Source organism: Balaenoptera borealis (assembly GCF_965194805.1).
Source record: "Balaenoptera borealis genome assembly, chromosome: 19".
NCBI classification, from domain to species: Eukaryota; Metazoa; Chordata; class Mammalia; order Artiodactyla; family Balaenopteridae; genus Balaenoptera; species Balaenoptera borealis.
The window spans coordinates 48,432,831-48,450,444 of record NC_138878.1 but is presented as its reverse complement, the minus strand read 5'-3'; the positions used below and the strand labels follow the sequence as shown (position 1 = coordinate 48,450,444).

Below are 17,614 nucleotides of genomic sequence, written 5' to 3'. Positions count from 1 at the left end.
ACAGAGAGGGGCAGTGGATAGGACGGACAGATGGATAGAGAGATACATAGATGTATAGACAGAACTGACAGACAGACTGACACAGCTAGCTCAATTGACCAGACACTTTGGCCATCAAAAAGAGAAGAGACAGAGTCAGAAAGCATGGCCCAGCAACTGCTCACAGCATTGTCAGATGTGACCAGAGCAGCGCATGATTAAATGACAATTAGGGATTCTGAGGGCAGGGCCATGAGATCGAGGAGTCGAGGAGAACTTTCTGGAGGGGTTGGGAAGGGGCTTCCCCAGGGCCTGGGGAGGCAGTGCCTTCATGGAGTAACTTGAACTAGATCCTAGGAAGCTGGCTGGGTGCAAACATTCCAATGGATCGACCCGGTGATACCCAAAGGCTTGCACGCTGGCACACAAGACGGTTTTAGGTGATACACAAAAAAACTCCTATCTAAAAAACAATTAGGGCTTCCCTGGTGGCGCAGTGGTTGAGAATCTGCCTGCTAATGCAGGGGACACGGGTTCGAGCCCTGGTCTGGGAAGATCCCACATGCCGCGGAGCAACTAGGCCTGTGAGCCACAACTACTGAGCCTGTGCGTCTGGAGCCTGTGCTCCTCAAGAAGAGAGGCCACGATAGTGAGAGGCCCGCGCACCGCGATGAAGAGTGGCCCCCACTTGCCGCAACTAGAGAAAGCCCTCGCACAGAAACGAAGACCCAACACAGCCAAAAATAAATAAATAAAAATAAATTTAAAAAGAAAAAGAAAAAGAAAAAACACAGTTCGAGTACTTTCTTTAAAAATAAAAAACAATTAATACTTAAATAATTATTTTACTGTCTGATATGAAAAAATATATAGAGGGTACATCAAACCAGAGATTTCATAGAGATTATTATTTAGGACAAAGCTAAATATAATATTTAATTAAAAGAAGTGTGTCTCAAAAAATAACAAAGCTAGAAGCATGTGGTACTCGGTATGGTAAAAATCAAAAAGGAGGTGCGTACATGACGAAAGTGGCTGGCTTAGAGCTAAGGAGTCATTCTGGGTATAAACCGTGCCCCCCACCCCCCACCGGGGAGGGCCTGGGAAGGTCCCATCCACAGGCCACCTTGCTCTCTGGATCTGGTCCCCAGCTGGGCTGTCAGAGGCAGGTGTGGGCTTCACGGCCCTTCCCTGGATTTGTGGAGGTGGCAAGGATGCGTCCAAGCACACCAGGCCCTGCCTGGGCACCCATCCCTCCTCTGCCAATGCTGTGAGGGAAGCAGGAAGGGCTCCAAGGAGGAAATCCACAGGCTGATCCTGCCTCTTCCAGGGGCAGCCACAGCAGGTCCAACAAGTCCCTCGCCTTCTGAGGAGAGAAAGAGAAAGAGAGAGAAGGAAGGGAGAGGGGGAAAGAGGGAGGGGGGAGGAATGGGGGCGAGAGAAAGAGAGAGAGAGAGGAAGAGAGGGTGGGGGAGAGGGAGAGGGAGGGATGGAGGGAGAGGGGGAAGTAGAGGAAGAAGGGTAGGGAGGGGGCAGGGAGGGAAGAAGAAAGGGAGGAGGGAGGGAGAGAGAAGAGATAGAGAGCGTATACTAAGGAGAGAGGCTATCTAAAGACTAAATGCTGGCTAAAGTCCTTATCGGGAAGAAAAATTTTTAAATGCATGAACTCTATTTATACCCTGAATAAACAAGATAATTATGTGTTCGTTTTATAAGTTGTGCCTTGATTTCAAGATCACCAGTGGCCATGAATGTTTGGATTTCATATAAGCATGTTTAAAAGCCATGGGTCTCGACCCTCTGACCAGGAAGCTAAGCTTAGTCAACACTTTCACACTGTGATCAAGGCATAAAGCAGAGAGTTGAACAAACTAACATTTCACTCTTGGAATTGAAGTATAAGCAGAAGAACTGATGAATCTGCTAATTGTTCCATTGTTCTTGTCTGCTCTTGACATTGGCATATACCCCTTGTATAACCCAAAGTTCATCTTTTGTATATGTATGGAAAGAAAAATGGGTCTGACCCTGATGAATACAAAGTGGGGGAGGGGTGGTTAAAGGGCAATCCCTTTTTTATTGTTTTTTAAAGGCCAACGTACTGTGTACAGTTCACAGGCCTGGCCTGGGACGTGGGCAAACTGCCTACAGCTGAGCACCAGGGCAGGCTGGCCAGCCTGGACACCCCAGCTCCAGCACTGTCACTGCGGTGCCTCTCTCTCTGAGGTCACTGTGAGTGACAAGAGAAGGGCACCGTCCAGTTCGGTTCTTTCTCCCCACTCCCACGTCCACTGCCCCAGGTCGGCGTCAGATAGCGCAAACAGTCTTCCCAATGCCCATTTCTAGGGTACGTCCCAACTCATCACAAATACCCTTACCTGGCAGGCAGCCTCTCTCCCACTGGGCTCTGACCCACCCTTCCACTCACACCTAATATATCCTAAGTGCCAACAAAATGGAGCTACTCGTCACCCCCGACACCAAGCCCACCCCCAGTTTTCCCACGTCTCCCCCCTTTCCTGCCCCCACCTGGAATGGTCACCTCAGCCCCTCCAAAACGCCCCTCCCCCCAGCCCCAAATGCATCTGGCAGGTTCCTGCCTTCTGCAAGCTACTTCCCTCTGGCCTTCCCCTTGCCTCAACTTATGAAAATCTTCCTGGTCCCCAAGGCCAAGCTCCAACGCCAGCTTCTCCATGAAGCTCCTCGTGAGCCACAGGACAGGTCTGGTTTTCCTTCCCTAAAATGGTGTGCAGTGCTGAGCACAGAGAACGCACACAACAATCATGAGCTCCCTTGTCGTTGGTCAGCATCTCATTCGTATTGCTCTTATCCACAGATCTCTCCCCCAAGTCTGGATCCATGGCTCTCTGTTTAATCTCTGAGGTGGCCCAGGCCACACTCCCTTGTGGTCAGTGGCCTGTGCAGCCTCTCTGCTCTGTATTTGTACCCATGCGTGCTTAGGATGGCGGCAGGGCTCTCACATTTCTGTTGACTTAAACCGTACTGAAGAATGATACGCCTTAACTCCATACAAGGCACATCCTTTCAGGCCCAGGGTCAGTGAATTCTCGGGGCCCTGCTAACTCGCAGCCCTGGTTAGAGCTGTCTCCTGGGGAAGCAGGGCCCTCCAGGCCCAAATCCTGACTGAACGCACCTGCCCCCATGCTAGCTCCACAGAAAAGCTGGACTCCGAGGAAGTCTGCTCCACCGTCGCCCCAGCTCACCAGGTAATAGATGGACCCCAGAGGCACCACAACCAAATCAGTCTTTAGTTGACTTCAACCCCCAATTTCTTTCTGACTCTAAAACAAGAACCAATAATGGCCAAACAGTCCATTTTAAGGAGAATAAAAGCATAATTTAGCCTTGCTGGAGGTTAAACCTCAAATACAGAATCTGCTTTAAAATTCTATTTCAACTGCCCTCCTAAAAGCAGGAAGGGCATGGCGGCCCTTGGCCTCTCTTTGTATTTTTCTTCAAGGCACTGGATCCTTTTAGCCCAACTTCCTGAGCTGGGGCCAATGTGAGGATCATCCCAGACTGTGAGAGCCAGCACCACTACCTGGCAATCGCTGTCACACACACACACACACACATATACACACACACACATACACACACACACACACACACACACACACGCCTGGTCTCCCCAGTAGGTTACAAATATGGAGAGCTACAAAAGGAAAAACAAGACTTTTCAACCCCCCTTTCTTTTACCACCTGGCCCATACCTTGCACATAAAGACCATCTGGGTCAGTGAAAGAGAAAAGCCATTTTGTCCTTATTTTACTTATAGCACACCATTGTGTACACAGATCTTTATTTCCTACATAAAGTTAAAAGGTTTGTGTTCATTTTACTTTTTGTTCGTAATTCTCCTTTTTTATTTTAATCAGAACGTCTCAAAACAATGACAATTTCAAAAAAATAAAAAATAAAGCAACACTGCGAAACCATCAAAATAAATAGCTATTCTTGACTTTTCACCCTTTTCAGAAGGAAGAAAAGGAACCAGCGATGGGACGCTTGGGACTACAGAAAGGAAAAAAAATCTCCCTTAGAGAGCAGCTGTTTCCTCAGTTTACCCACAGTGCCCAGAGAGATGGCGAGAACCCAGGTTCTAGAAAGGGGAGGCTTGGCGAAGAAAACTCCCCAATGAAAGAGTCATCCTGGGAGCGGCTGGGACAAGACAGACATGGCCGGCCCACCCAGGACCTCGGTCTGCGGGCCTGGACCCAGGGGCAGCAGAACAGCGGGGGAGAAGCTAGAACATCTGCCCATGGGCAGTGGACCCAGGCCGACCTGGAGTCCTTGTGCTTCTCTGGGCCAAGCCCGGTACTCCCTGAAGAGCTGGCACCAGAGAACCAGGCTTGTTGCCTCGCCCCCAGCAGACTGCCTTTAGAAGAGCGCCCTGGAAACCTGCCTGCCTGGTCCCTAGGACGGACACCCTCTGCTCCAGGCCTGCAGCTGCACGAGTCAAAGGAGCACTTAGCCCGGGGGCTCCAGGGCCCTCCTGAGTGTGGCAGCTCACACGCTTGGGATGTGCTGCGGTCATGGGGACACCAGGCATGGGCAACAGTGAAATTGAACTTTTTTGAACTGAGATCCAACCCAGATCCCTCTTACTGAGCTTTTTCAGCCGCCCAAGCCACACTGCGGGGGACAGGCCGATGTACACAGAAGGCCAGCAGCGCAAGCGAGGCGCCATGGGTTAATGAGCCACTTTTTTTTTTTTTTTATTTTGTGGTGTCTATTTGCAAAGCTGACCTAATGCACGGCCTCACAGCTCTCAACCTCTGAAGGGCCAAGAGGGACACAGGAGCCTTTGTCTGGTGGCAAACAAAGGCCAAGTCATGGCAGAGTGGACCCTGAGGTGACGTGGGCCGCCTGCCCCCCGCGAGGACGCCTGCCCTACAAGCCCGCGTGCCGGGCAGATTCGGAGGGAAGAGGCCGAAGGAGATGTGTGTCCCCACCCTTGGGAAGGGCTCATTCCAAACCCAGGCAGAGCTGGCATTTCTCTGCCCCGCGAGCTCATCCAAAGAGAAGCATCTCCAAAAAGAAAGATCAAATTCACATTCTGAACCTTAATTGAAGTTGGTCATTTTGACTTCACTAGGCTTCTCTCCTGACTCCCTCACTCCAGAGGAAAACCCCCCGAAAGGTCTTTCAATTATAACCTGGTTGCAAAGCAGAAAGTGCCATTATTAGCTCCATAAACTAATCAAGCACCATTAAAGGGAAAGAATATGACATAAAGCTTTTGTTTTCAGAAATGAAAGACAGAAAGGAAAAAGCAGGAGAGAGAAAGAAAAAAAGAAAGAAGAAAAGAAACCCAGCGGCAGCAGGAGAATCACAGGGAAGGAGAAACCGTCACCCAGACACCAGGGAGGGTGGCTCAGGCTGGTGCCGGATGGCAAGAAGGGTTAAATTTATGTTCCATTACAAGTCCCCTTTTTTTTTGGTTTCATCTTCTCAGTAAAACACATAACTTAAAATGAAATCAAATATTAAAAATGACAGACTATATAAGTGCTGTGAGTAACTTCAGGTCACGGAGGGAGGGAAAAGCCGGCAAGTTGTCAGGCACTATCTGTCAGAGTGAATTAGAAACAATCAACAGAGACTGAAAGGGAAGGTGATTGTTATTAAGCAGCGGGGCTGTGAGCAGGCTACCCAGATGTGGTCATGCATATAAAGGACAGGAAACAGCAGTTTAATTCAGGAAGCCCCGGCGAACAGGGCAGCAGAGAGGAGAAAAGTCCTTTGTCGCTAATAAGCTGGAAGTTACTTTGATAACAGCAGGGTTAGACTCGAGAATAAAACACATTTCTTTCACTACCACACACCATTAATATCACAGAAATGTGGTCGGAAGAAATGCCCGGCACAGGCGGATTAGCCACTGGCCTCCCTGGCAGCGGCCCGGGAAAGCCGGTCCCCATCTCCTTGCAGGGCCAGGCTCTCTCTGACCACCTCGGACCAACTGTCACCCTCCAGCAATGTCATATGACCAAAAAGAAAAACGATAGTATTTCATTATTTCCCAGCGTCAGGCCCTCTCGTCACCGTGGCCTGTGAGGAAGGTATGAGCCCGGTAAACAGCCTGGATATAATGAAGTCCATGTATGCAGCAACGACAAACAATTTTATATGCAGACAAGGCCCGATTTCATAAGAAATTACTTATGCAGGCGTTCTGCAATTATCCTGTGATACTTTCAGGCAACAGTCTGACAGCAGTTGTGCAAACAATAAAGGGATTACAGAAATAAAAACAAATAATATTACACACACAGAAACTCCATGTTGCATGTGGACGGGTGAAGGGAGTATATGGGGATGAGCAGAGCCAGGCAGGGGCCAACAGGAAGTGAGGCCCAGAGACCAGCGACCCCTTCCCAGCACGCAGACAATGCTGGTCCACAGCACCCGGACGGAGCCACCGCAGGCAGCTGTATGGGGTCTGCCCCCATCTCCGGGAATGCCGGGCCACCTGCCTGCCTCTCAGGGGAGCTGAGGACCTGGGTCGCCTCCGCTGGATGGAGCAGAGCACAGGACCAGGACATGCACTGGGTGGGCTGAGCAGCGCCGCCGTTTCTCTCCCACACCAGGTAGGCTCCCAGGACAGAGAGCACCTTCTTCTTCGGCTTCACCCCAGGATCAACACAGGCCACCCATGTCCAGTGGCAGCCAGAGCTTCCGGTCAGCTTGGTGCAGCGTCAGGACCACCCCATCCCAAACACAGGTGAGCAGAGCACGTGGATCAGCCACACCTGAGGACCGAGGCATCTGCCCAAAGCAGCCCCACTCCTGGCATGAGGAGGGGTGGTTCTATCGCCTGCTCCCTGGGGGCAGAATCACACGCCGTCCATCTCCGTGTCCCCACATGAGACACGGGCAGGCACCCTTATAACTCAGGTGTTGGGGAGACACAGAATGAGGTGGGACGTGGAGGCCTGCAGACAGGCATCCCGACCACCTTTCCCAGAAGGTGGGTGTCTTCCCACTGCTGCACCTCTTCCGGGCATCGGCCCACCCCATGCAGCCAGGGACGTTCCCCGGCCTCCCCGCAGCAAGAGAACGCAGGGCAGAAGAGTGAGGCCCGGGGCCTGCAAAGGCTGCCTTCCCTTCCCACTTCACGTGCTCCCAAAGCCTGGGCTGTGCCGCGGGCAGCTCGGGTCAGCACTGGCAGATCCGCATCGCGTGCCCACTGTGTGTATGTGTCTGCGCTCAGCATGAGTCACACGGTGCGGGCTGAAGCTCTGTCCAGTCCACACATATACTTGCATTTGCAGAAAGTTTTTTTTTAAACTTAATTAGTTGCCAACGTTGAAGGAAAAGAAAAGAACCAGTTTTTTTAATATTTCTTTTTTCCTTAAAAACTACGAAGACCTGGAAAAATTCTGCCCACATTCCCAAGTACAACTGATGAGAGCTGAGAGGCCCCCTGCCATGGGATCAGCTCTCCCCAGTCTGCTCTGCACACATCCAGCTCCCTGCATTTCCCACCTGAACCCTGAATTTGGGTTTAGGACAACTCCCCAGAGACAGATGCCCAGGCTGGGCCAAAGCCTATCTAGGTCCCTCCCTGCAACACACGCTGGGGCACAGTCCAGGCCCTCCCCTGGCCAAGCTGCCTTCAGCACTGACCATCTTTGTCCAAAACTTTCAGCATTTTATATCCCCAAAACGGGCCTACTGGAATACCTGAGGGGCACCCTCAAATTACCTATGCAGGTATCAGGAACTCACTACCAGAGTCCTGGCCTCATTATGTCCTGGGTGTTGGCATAAATCAGACCTAGGGAGGTCTTGGGCTTTGCAATCCCTGCATTCCAGAAAATTTGGAAAGAAATGTGGATTTGATATATATTGAGTTTGCTGAAACCAAGGTACAACAAATTCTAATGATTACAAAATGCGGAGGTGAGGGGTTGGTCAATCAATACATCAGTGAATGATTGTTGACCACTCACAGCGTGCCAGGACCGTGCTGTGTGCTGTGCGAGCTCCTGAGGCGACTAGGACACCAGCCCCTCCCCCTGCTGGTGCCTCCTTTCAGCTAAGAGGGGCCCCCAGACTGTCCGGAACTGCCTGAGGGGTGGCCTGTTGTGCCCAGGTGAGAATGGCTCTGCCTATGACTCGCTCTGTGATCTTGAGCAAGTCCCTTGCCCTCCCTGGGCCTCCATCTCTTCACCTATAAAATAAAGGTGTCTTTGATTGCAAAAGTTTCTGCCAGCCCTAGGGCTCTATGGGTGTAGGAATTACCTAGAATTTCTAAACAGAGTCCTGCCTAACAATAGCACCTGTACTGCCCAAGGGAAAAGAGGTCTAAACTATAACCACAAAGAATCTTTACTCTTAAGCTCATTCAGCATGTTATTAGATGACCCACAAATCGATGTTGACAAGGAAGTGATCACAGTCAGTTTGGAGTTAACACTTCCTGGTAGTGGATGGAACGTGTTTACAACTCCCTGAGACTGCACAGACTTAGGCAGACCTGATCAAAGGGAGCCCCAAAGCCTTCCACCTGTAACTCTGCCCGAGCCCACAGCTGCGGGGGCTCAGCTGGGTCCACAGGAGCAGCCAAAGGGCACTGTGGCCCCCACGTGACTGGCCACCTTACCTACACCCATGGGGCCTGAAATCCCTGACTCCCAGTTTTAGACAAGTCATAAGGACATCCCTCTGGTAGAAAATTAAGGTTGCAGCGAACAACCCACCAAGAGTTGGTTCAAGCCACTTGCAGAAGTCTGGCACCTAGGAGCATTCCCACACCTGGAAAGGTGGGTTTCTCAAGACACACTCTCTGGTTAAAAGCAACATAAACATAAAAGAAAGGCAATAGGCCTTACCACGGTCTACAAAGGCATGTCTATCCAGGCCCTACAACCCACCCACCCTCTCCCCAGAGCTCACGTGCTCCAGCCTCGATGGCCTACACTCTGTCCCCCACACATGCTGGGTTCTTCCCCACCACAGGGCCTTTGCACGTGCTACTCCCTCTGCCAGGAATGCTCTTCCTCCAGACCTTCACCGGCTGGCTCCTCCATGTCCTTCATAGCTCTCACTTCCAATGTGCCATCCTCAAGAGGGCCATCCCTGGGCTTCCCTGGTGGTGCAGTGGTTAAGAATCCACCTGCCAATGCAGGGGACACTGGTTCGAACCCTGGTCCGGGAAGATCCCACATGCCACAGAGCAACTAAGCCCGTGTGCCACAACTACTGAGCCTGTGCTCTGAAGCCGGCGAGCCACAGCTACTGAAGGCCGTGTGCCTAGGGCCTGTGCTCCGCAACAAGAGAAGCCACCACAATGAGAAGCCCGCACACCACAACGAAGAGTAGCCCCTGCTCACCGCAACTAGAGAAAGCCCGTGTGCAGCAACGAAGACCCAACGCAGCCAAAAATAAATATAGTAAATAAATTTATAGAAAAGAAAAAAAGAGGGCCATCCCTAATCAACCAAGTACAGATACTCCCTCTCGGCCTCTTCTCACCCCAGACATTTCCTCATAGCCTTTATCACTATCTGACATCATCTTATCCATGGTTGTCTTGTTTACTGTGTCCCAGCCCCACAATATAAGCTCCCTGAGGGCAGGGAGCTTGTCTGTCTTGTCCAAGGCTATATCCAGGGCTGCTCCATGGCCAAGGGATCAGACTCCAAAATCAGAAAGAAGCATGCACAAACCTTGGCCTCACCATTCAGCAGCTGTGTGACCTGGGAGAAGCCACTCAACTTCTCTGACCTCAGTTTCCACATCTGGAAAATGGAGCTAATAAAAGCATCTACCTGCAAGGGAGTTGATGAGGATTAAGATAATCCCAAGAAGCTCTTAGACCAGAATTGGTTCACTCTACCTTCCCTCTGGAGTTAAAATTATCTCTGATTTTATTTTTCTCTCAGGCAAAATGAGAGTAATGTGATCTTACTTTCTTACCTCATTCAGTGGCTACAAAGGAGTTTGCAGGGATCCTTACCTCCATGAGCCTGGAGATCTCCCAGTGAAGATCAAATACAACGCAAAGCTCCACACACATATGCAGGGCTTATCATCATTATCACACAGAAATTACAATTATTCACTCCCTCCTCTGTGCTCCTAAAGTACGGCTCCTGCAGCATTTAACTAAGGTAATTACTGCTACGGGAAGGCTGTTGACTCACACGTCTGTACCAGGACACGGGGCTGCCTCGGGACAGCACCCTGAGTTCAGGGTCCTGCACATGCCCCGGGGACAATGGGAGCCACTCTGTGTCTGTCCGATGGAGGGAAGGTCCTATGGTCTCTGAGAGGCAATTCCTTCTAGAAGTCACTGGGCCTCGAGTCCAAGCATGGGGTCTTTCTGAAGGATAAAGCTGTGGAGAGCTGGACAGACACGCCTTTAGACTCTGCCTCCAATCCCTGTTGGGGTTGCTCTGGAAATCCATGCTGTGGCAGAACAGTAAATCATTTTCTGATGTGTACGAGGGGTTCAGTTACCGACAGGTTGCTTAGGGTTTCTAAGTAATGGTGCTTCGGTTGTCCCGAAGCTGTATTTGTATATTTGACTTTAAAAAGTCAAGTGTCCATTTCAAAGGGTGGGGAGGGCATTGGTGGAGAGGAATGGGAGCAAGATTTCCCCAACAGGTACCTTCAGAAGTCCAGAAATGTCTCAACCATCTCATCATAATTCCAGGCTCTAGGGCCTGAGAATCCTGTGTGCTGGGGCTGGGGAGTCAGCAAGAGGCTGGAAAGGAGATGCCCACACACTCTCCGCCTGTTTCTCAAGCCTGTCCCCTTTCTTGGTCTCCAGGGCACAGAATATGCTCTTAGATATAAAGTTCTAACCCTACTCCAGTTCACATGACCCCGAATTATTCCAAGATGTACATTTCCCATGCAGAAAAACCTCCCCACCTGCTCATGGCCAATCCCTAGAACATCGCAGCATCTTTCCTTATCTTCTATGAGGTCCAAAGCACACCAAGTGATTAACTTTTTAAAACGCATGCCTCGGGGGCAGGAAACCTGGTGAGGCTGGTGCCTCGGCCTATCCCACAGGGTCTCAGGAACCACATGCAGGATGGCACGTCTCGTTCACAGAAGAAGCCCAAGTCACTCCAGCTCCTGCCCTCGGTCGCCCCACCTGTCAGGCACGGTGGTTCATCCAACTCTTGGCTTCTCATCCCGATGTGGGTCAAGAGGAAAAGGCAGCACCCTTGCAGTACCTCCTCGCCCACCTCAAGAGGCACAGAGGGTGGAACGTTCCAGAGCAAGCTGGTGTGCTCGCTCCCAGGGGAAAGCCAGCCCCACCCACCTCCCCTACCTGAGGCCCTCGGCAGTGATGATAAGCTAGGCCTTCGGAAACTGTGAGCCTCCACGCGGCAGAATCCCTACCATCAATGTAGCAGCTAAATATTGTAAGACTCCTAAACTCCCCCATCTGTGTTTTGCCTCCCAAGAGGGAAAATAGTCTTCACAGACATTCCCTGATCTGGCAGGCGAATTCTAAACCTTACTGGCAACCGCAGGCTTGTTTTCCCAACCAAACAGCTATGGAACCAAAAACTGTTCTGCTTGTGTTATGCTGAGGAGGGAATAGCCAAACAGCTCAGTCCGGAGGCCCAGGAAGCCCGTGGCTGTCTCCATCGTTAGAGGGGTCCCGGTGCTCAGAGGTCCTGGAGCCACTGGAGGCCGTGCTCAGGGGTCCCGGGGCCACTGGAGGCCGCCCGCCCTCCGCTGATGGAAGCTACAACTGCTGGTGTTCGCTGTTCCTTTTCCTAACACGGAATACACCCACCAAGAAGCTGATGGAAAACACTCACCACAGTGTGAAATCAACACTTTCTGACTCAAAGGAAAGGGGTAAAAAAGGGAAACCTTCCAACCCTTTGGCTGCAGACATTTCCTCCCACAAGATTCCAGGAGGGAGTGGGCACCGCCATTGCCCTGGGCTCTGCCACTGAGCCGACCTTGGCATCCCAGCCCCTCACTTCCCATTTTATGGTAGTTCCCCTCATTTTTCCTAGCCCTTCCCAATCTCAGTACCAGAACCCTGCACCTGTGCCATTGCTAATAAACCAAATCTGATGATAACTGCGGAAGCCTAATTGATAGGGGCCTTTATCGACTGGCCTTGATGTCTATCTGAGGTTCTCAACAGCCAAGATTTAAATGTTTCATTTTATTTTTAACTTTCACTTTTCCACATTTCAGCAATGTCAGGCAGAGAGGTATGGTTTTACTATCAGAAAGAATCATGGTGCAGAATAATTTATGACTTCAGCTTGGGCTTTCAGAAAAGCTATTTCAAATCTTCACTTTGATTTGGTTGTATCAAAACTACTCAAAATAACAGCGGCACTTTCTTGGAACCAGAATATGTTAGCAGCACCTCAGGATTTCGAACTGAAGCCTCGTATTCATCCCAGATGAAAACTTGAGAAAGGAATTAAGCCACAGAGAGGAAAATAACATTTTTTCATGATTCCTTTGTTCCCCCTCCCCACCCATCCCCAAACACACCCAAACCACGAAGGAATGCCTCCCCCATGGCAAAAGGTCCTGCCAGCCACCGCTCACCCAGAGCTATGGGCAGGTAGAGGAATCCTACCTGGGTCGGGGAGAGGCTGGGAGGAAGCCCCTGGCCAGGGGGTAGAGAGAGGAGGCTATTTGGTTGGCATTTGCGTTAGGTCAATGCGACAAAGCAGGAGGAAATGATGTGTGTCTAGGGCAAAGAGTTCTAATATAGTAAGACTTACCTTAGCAGCTTAACTGCATACTTGTCTTAAGGACTGTCAGTATGGTGAGAAAATACCCCAGAAAGGATGCGGCTGATCCAGGCACTGACAGATTGCCAGAGGGGCGTCCCAGTTCCCTATCACAAAAGGAAATATAGAAAGAAGTGATGTAAAGTGAAATGTAACAAATTCACCAAATCACAGCAATATGCAGAGGTCAAGGAAATTCAGCTGAAAAGGTTAAAGATGAAATCAAATCCGGTGTATGAGAATGAAAATCTATCCCAATGCAAGGCCACCGGTGACGTTCTGTAGACAAGAAGCTAAATACTGCCTAGCACTGGGATCTTTCATTTTCATCAGATCAATAAAAGCTTATATTTATCAGGATTCCAAGCAGCTGCCACTTCTGACAACCTCCACTTTATTTTCTCACTCCTTGCGCTGTATCAGGGCAAAGAGGAGAGCAGAAGCAGCTTTTAATGCTATTTACACCTGAAGACACAATTCCATTAAGAGGTCCTGTTTTGTTAAAGAAACAGGGAATGATATGATTATATTGGCAGGAGCGGGAAGTCTCTTTGTTCTTCCCCCGATGTTTTCCCTTTGCAACCCAGACCCAGCACGAAGATTTCCTGACATGAAGTCCATGTGCGAGCACTTTTTTGTTCAAACTTACCATTTACAAAGAGAGAAAGGCTTTCTGCTTAAACAGTTACCATTCTAATCATCTGTACAACAATATTTGCTATCAGGCATTCTAAATAGATTATCACCAGTCCATCTGTGTCATTATTGATTTATAAGGCTTTAAGCAGCTTTAGAATGGAAGCTTTCCCACTGAAGGGTTTCTTGTATAAATCAGAGCCATGCTCAAATATAGCAGCCATCACTCAAGATACTGTTCTTAAAATCATAACAAGAAGGAGAAAATGATAAATTGCTTGTAATATACTGATCCAAACTGATATGCAAATCTTGTTTTTTAAATATATTACTTGAGTAAAAAGAGGCATCATTAACATATGAATGCTATATGCAAATGATGGTGACAGAGCAGATGTTGGCGCATGTAATTGACCTATATGTGAATTGCATCAGAACCCTTAACTCTATTAATTCACTACCCAGTAACTAGATATTGTCCAAAAAGTACATTCTTTGAAACCATATACTGGAAGCAAAGCTGACAGGGTTCCAAGGATTCTGAAACAAGGTCACTGTCACTAGTATTTTGCTGTCATCTGCATTCCCCTTCTTATAGATGACATCATCATGGGGCCGTGTAAATCGATCACTTAATAGCATTTAGAAAATACTGCAGTGGGGAACAGGTTATAAAAAAAATGCCCCAGTTTTATTCTTTTTCTTGGCAGAAATGTCATACCTCTTAAACTGAGGGTTTGTGCATGAGTGCACTGTGAAACACACAGATGCCATTTTATTCCCCGTCTTTATTTTTCCACTTCTTCTCAGAATGACATTAAATTGTATTAAATAGCCTTTTGTCCACAGGGCACAGACCACCCCGCATATGATAATGTATTAATGCCCCACGTTCCAGCCACTGAGCTGAAACATTCTGAGACTTGGAGGATAAGTATGAAGCACTATTGTGTGTATAGCCTGCTAACAACTGTGACACATACTAATAGAAACATACCTAATAAATTACTGCTTTCAGGTCTAGCAAGCTGACATTTCTCTGCAAGGGACAATTTTATATTTGTGGCACAGAACAAAATTGCTTCATATGAAGCCACTGTGGATTAGCATAAAAATTAACACTTAAATTTCAGCTTATTTTCCACCCTCTCCTCCTGCCACAACAATCAATTCCTCTTATAAATCTGATTAGATTTTATGATGCTTATTATTCAGAGCATGTCTCAACACAGCATTCACAGGCTTGAAGACTATTTGTTTAAATAGAAAAAAGAAGCAGATAAATCTATAGGTATTTTTTATTACCCCATTCCCCACCAGTTTTTTTCTCATATTGTAACATCAGTAATTGATTGCACACATTAATTAACATGTAAGGTAGAAATTCTGCATTATGCATGATTTATTTTCCTATCTGGTGAGTAGGTTTGTCTGCTGCCCTTGTGTTTCTAGGACATTGGGCTCGATTCTGGTCCAGACATAAATGCCAATGCTCATTCCCCTTGAAAGTTATTAATGTCAGATATGAAATGAGATTTTTGATTTCACCTGCTTACTAATCCACAAAAGCTGTTTTGAGCGATGTAGGCTTAAACGCCAAAATTTGAAATGATACATTGCTATATCTGATAACATGCAAATATGTTCATTAGACATAATTTAGCAGGAGAGAATAGCAACACTTTTATAACTAGTCTAGGTCAAAAATGGTTGTTAATTAAACAAGTCATGAAAAATGGCATTACAAGGAGACGTCCAGCAGACACCAGACTTTCTAATGATATGCCGCTGATAGGTACCCAATGCTTTCTGCTAAAACAGAGGGGGGAAAAAAAACTTTCTGAGCATTTCACATAATCTACAGCAACGTTAACAAAACTATACCCACATTAAGAACCCCAAATTGATCACAAATTCTTCTTAGGTTTTAATGGTAACACACTACACTTCTTCATTTGACGATGCGCTTTCATTCTCTGTCTTAGTGGCTTAAGGTGATTTATATGGTTGACTCCTTCACAAATAAACCAGAAAAGAAATTAATATTATATCCAGTCATGCTGCTGGCTGCCCTGAGTGTTTATGGCTGTGTATTCTAAATCAAGTAGAGCAATACGCAAAAGGATGGTTGGACGGTGAAAGCAGAGACGGGGCTGAGGTGGATGGATAAAAGCAAGGGAGGAATGTGTGGGTGGATCTTCCTTTTCCTGTGGTCCTTCTCAGGTGCAGGCCTCCGTTACCTAGGGAACCAGGGTATAGGAAGAACTCTAGATTGGCCATGAGTCGAGATTCAGTGTGGGCGGGGTTCTGATACACAGGTAAAACAGACCACCTGAGCTTGTCTTGGGGTGAGGCTTCATGAATACCTGGGGAAAGGAGAGTATCTCAGGAGTTAAGTACAGTCTGAATGAGGGCAAGATGAGTTTCCAAATGGCCACCCATGCCGCCTTCGCTGCAGAGAGGAAAGTATTCATAGAGCGGTAAAGGCTGAACACATCTTCCAGAGCCAACTGGTACCCTATACAGCTTGCTGGTGTGAAAGCCCTTTGTCGATGTTCTACTTATCAAAAGCATCCTTGCAGCCAGACACTTAAAAGCACAGTCTGGAAAACAGAAAGGGCATGTATATGCATTTGGAGTCACGCACAATAAGGAAGGTTGACGGCAAGCTTAAATTACCATCTCAATAAACCAAAAGAAGTCTACATTTAGGCCATGGAAACAATCGATCTATATTCCCGACACCAACTCAGAGCTTGATGGAAAAGTAATTTCTAATCCCTACTCACTTGGTGGAGGCAGGTCCTTCCCCAAATACTTCATGTCCAAGGCTAAAACATTCTCATTCTTAGCCTGCCTTGCAGTTAATGTTACTACTAATGCTGGAACTCTCACCTCATCTTTGATTATGTTTTATAGTTTCTATGCTTTCAAATCCAGAATCTCAAAACAAGCACCATAGCTTTCATCCTGCCTATCTTTCAGGGATAATGTGAAGTTCAAAAAAAGAAAATAGATGGAAACTCTTTGGTGGAGGAAGAGAAGGAAACGTAGTTCTGCAGGACCCTTATTATTTTTCATTCCCACTATGACCTTCACTGCATTTCCTGCCCACTCCATGCGTGCCCCTCATGAGTTCATCTGGACAGAGAGCCCCTCCTTTCCAAACTGTCACACCACGGCCCTGGTTCCTGGACTCAACCGTCTATTGCTTTCCCACGGGCATGCTGCCAGTTCTCACATCCCAGGAGCAACCCAAGGATGGCTCGGGGTCATGAGACTTATTGAGGAGGTCTGGTGGGCCCCCACATATTCTCAGGCCATAGGGAAGACCTGGGGAGGGAAGACCCTAAGACCGCAGCACGCAAGTGATAGTTAGATCCCATGGTCACAGTAAATGGGTTTAGCCTGTTCTTCTCATGGGCCAATAATTCTCCCTCAGGGGCCCTGGCACTATTTATCCAACTTCATGTGCCTCTACACCCAACAATGAGAAAGATGCCCAGAGTCTACCCTGGGTATGGTTAAACTACTCCACATTTCTCCAGAGAATTTAATTAACTTCAAAGTGTTTTATTTGTTGAAAGGATGAAATGAATGAGTGAACTAACAAATGTACACATGAAGAAAAATGTGAATAAGTGAATGAATGCATAAAGGCATGCATGAATAGATGGATGGAGATGTAGAATGATGATTGAAAGAGTTAAAAAAGGAACAAATGCATGACTTAATGTGCAAATGCAAAAATACACATGTAAATGAAAAACATGCCTTATGGATGAATGAAAGAATACCATTGGTATCTTTTTAATAAACAAGTATACACATGAGCTCTTATAGCATGCCTACCTAGTGGGTTGATGTAAGGTAGAAGAGAAGAAATAGTAAATAAGGTCTGGTTTATTGTCAAAGTGTTTGGTCACCCATCCTTGGCTTCCTTCCTGTATCTCAAAGAACACAAACTCCTAGAAAACCCTGTGGGGCAACCAATAGGACTCTGCACAACCCCCGCAGACTCAGGAGAAGGGAGACAAACATTCCTGCCTCCTGTCTGAACCTTCAGGGTGAGAGCGCTCAGAGAGGTGTTTCTGACCATGAGACACCTGCACCTGCTAGACACTGATGGACAGCTCCTGGGAGGCAGGAGCCACAGCCATCAGGAGCACAGACTCTAGACCAGAGCCCAGTAAGGCCCAGCACTGATATTGAGAATTCACGTCGTCACCGAGCCTCC

The 17,614-nt window shown here is 48.1% G+C and overlaps 1 protein-coding gene and 1 long non-coding RNA gene across 11 annotated transcripts in view; both read right to left on the bottom strand.

The window, feature by feature from the left end:
- The window catches only part of LOC309617321, a 465,615-nt gene extending 464,178 nt beyond the window's left edge, over window positions 1-1,437 (bottom strand). The window contains exon 1 of the long non-coding RNA XR_014237941.1: window positions 452-1,437. This is a non-coding gene — a long non-coding RNA (uncharacterized lncRNA). The remainder of the gene's footprint in view (window positions 1-451) is intronic.
- The window catches only part of ZNF536 (zinc finger protein 536), a 424,854-nt gene that overhangs the window by 300,806 nt on the left and 106,434 nt on the right, over window positions 1-17,614 (bottom strand). For all 10 annotated transcript variants that reach the window (XR_014237940.1, XM_082369426.1, XM_082369430.1 and 7 more), the window contains one exon: window positions 12,733-12,848. The gene's annotated coding sequence lies outside the window, so the exon portion shown is untranslated. The remainder of the gene's footprint in view (window positions 1-12,732; window positions 12,849-17,614) is intronic.